The sequence below is a fragment of the Meleagris gallopavo genome, chromosome 1 (genome assembly GCF_000146605.3).
Source record: "Meleagris gallopavo isolate NT-WF06-2002-E0010 breed Aviagen turkey brand Nicholas breeding stock chromosome 1, Turkey_5.1, whole genome shotgun sequence".
In the NCBI taxonomy this organism is placed as follows: Eukaryota; Metazoa; Chordata; class Aves; order Galliformes; family Phasianidae; genus Meleagris; species Meleagris gallopavo.
Window position 1 is genome coordinate 151,517,789 of NC_015011.2, and position 2,718 is coordinate 151,520,506.

Genomic DNA, 2,718 nt, shown 5'->3' on the forward strand with positions numbered 1-2,718 from the left:
TTCAGTGTGTCTGTTAAGAAGATGTGTAATTAAGTAGAAAGTAAGATCCATTTAATATCTATGAATGTCCAGGTAGCAATGACATGGATCAGTAGATATCGCATTGGTTTAATTGGGTTAAAATAAATGCAGATATCACTGAAAATAGAATGAATCCCTCAGTAGTTATCTAAGATATATTTATTTTTTTCTTTTGATATCCATGTTCATCTCACCTGCATTCAGGTGCTCAAGTTCAGTATACAAGACTACCAACATCTTAGATTCCCTAGGTTACTTTGCCATGCTTTCTACTACCTCTCCAGATGGATAGAACATCTTTGGATCTTGTTTAATGTCCAATATCATCCCCACTGAGATTTTTTTTATACCATGAAAGATATTATAAGAAACACTATATGCCTATATTTAGGCCACTGGCTTGAATATCCAGGTGTTTATTTTGGAGTGAGTTTTATATATCAGCATAGAGGTGTTTACATGTCAACAAAGTTTCTAAACAATGAAATTAATTTGAAGGCTAATTAATACAGTTGTTGGAGTATGGAAGTCTTGAACTGACCAAATGAAGCTGTCTAGTGTGGAGAGAGTTGAACAGCTCTCTAGATTATAATGGCTCTCCTAAGACTAGGTTAGCTGATTAAATGTAGAAATTTAGTTCCGCACAAGCTGTTCTAGGATACTCTGACTAATGTCTAGCTGCCAGAACTGGTGGTCTTGGCTTTCTTGTACACCCAAACAGATAACACAGGCGTCTAAAATGTCTCCTCAGGATCTCAGTGAAGACATGCAAATCAAATCCTGCATCATGACTGACAGTAAAGAGAATGTACACATCTATCTCACATGTAAACAAATTTAGCCAAGCCAAATATCTTTCCAAAACCAACAAACAATAACAGGCCCCTAAAGCAGGAAGTTCAGACGTTCCTAATGTTGGATATAGTGAGAAGGAAGTGGCAAATTCTCTCAGTGGACATTCCTTTGTATATTTACAGGCAGTAAGGATGGTGCAAAAGAACAAAGGTGATGATGAGGTAATGACTTACATGAGATCTACAGATAGCAGTGTGTAGAATCTTTAAATATCTGAAAAGATAAAAGCAATAAAACATGTTACTGAGGTAAGTGACAAGAATTTAAAACTTAAGATTCAGTTGGAAGTCACAATTTGGGGTCAAATTCATAAGATTTTGTACTCCAGATATTATCAGTATCAAGGAGGATTATTGATTTCTGATTTTCTGTCTATGTCATAAGGTCGATGATGTATGAAGTTTTTATCAAATATTTAATTTATTTTCAGCTAGTCAATGGATGAATAAAAGATACTTTCAAAAGAACACACAGTCTTAGCATAAAACTGTCTCGGTGTATGTTTGCAAAGAAAAAAAAAGACACCGGGAATCCACATTGTGAGAGCTTCCTTCTGTGTGGATTGAACAATGCAAAACAAATAGTTTTCTTTTATTACTTTGTGGTACTGACTTTTAGGCACAATCTGAATGGGTGTGGAGCAGCTGTTTTTTAGTTCTTGGGAGTTTAAAGCCTGTCAGTTTAAATTCAGTAAATCAAGAGCTCTGAATAAGTTAAGAAAAGGCTTGCCTGACTGTCTCTTTTACTAGACCTATCAGTTCATAATATGGTATTATGTGACTGTCCAATGTACCAGGAGATGCAGAAACAAAGCCTTGATTTAAGATAATGATTTAATTAGCTTTGGTCTGTACCTCTTAAAAAAGATAAGTTCTTAAACCATTCTCTTTAATCCTGTCAGAATCAATCTAAGGTTAAAAACATGACATAATTTAAACAAGTTCTTATCTTCTTTTATCAAAAATAAAGAGAGAATGGTAACACAACTATTCTGCTGGACATCAGCTGTCACTTTGGATTTTAGAGATAGTGGGTACTGGGACACATCAGGAAATAAACAGTGCAGAGACAGTAAAGATTCACATCTTGAGACTCTTTGACTCACATTGTACAGTCTTTTTAAGTTTTGTTTCCTTCTACAGATTTGAAGCCTTTCTTACTTTTTCTTTAGGTCTCATCTGAAATAGCAGAAATAGAAGAAGAGCTTATCCCGATTCCATTGTGCTTTAGACTAACACCAGACACTCCAGCTTCATCCAGATATATTTGACCTCTAAAACTTTTCATTGTTGCTACAGAAGTCATAAACAAGGTCTATGACTATCCAGTGTATGCAAATACACAATTCGTCTTTTGAAGATTTGTTGACTGTTTTGCATTCCAAATTGTTCTTGCAGCTATGCAGAGCAGTGTATCCTATTTCTTTCCAATGCAGTGTCCTTCCTTCATGCCTAAGAATGTGTAGTAGATATAAAAAGCTCACTGGAATCCTTCCTAAGAGGATAAAGATACATCCATTGCCATGAAATCTATGATTGGTGGACTGAAGGTACCTAAACGAGTTATGAAATAATAGAGGGAAAGTGTATGGTCTTAAGTTCTATGAGCTACCTGCTGAAAACAGAAATGAGCTTAGGTATTTCTCTACAGATGTTTTCAATAACATAGGTAGATACCTATGTTCACATGGCCACATAAGCACATCTGGACAGGCTTTTTGATTAATAGCTATTTAATTTACAAAGAATGCTACCAGCATTAAAGACATGTTAATACCAATGGATAAGCTAGTTAATCTTTTATAAACTGCCAACATGTAGTGACATTTTCTTTCTTTTTTTT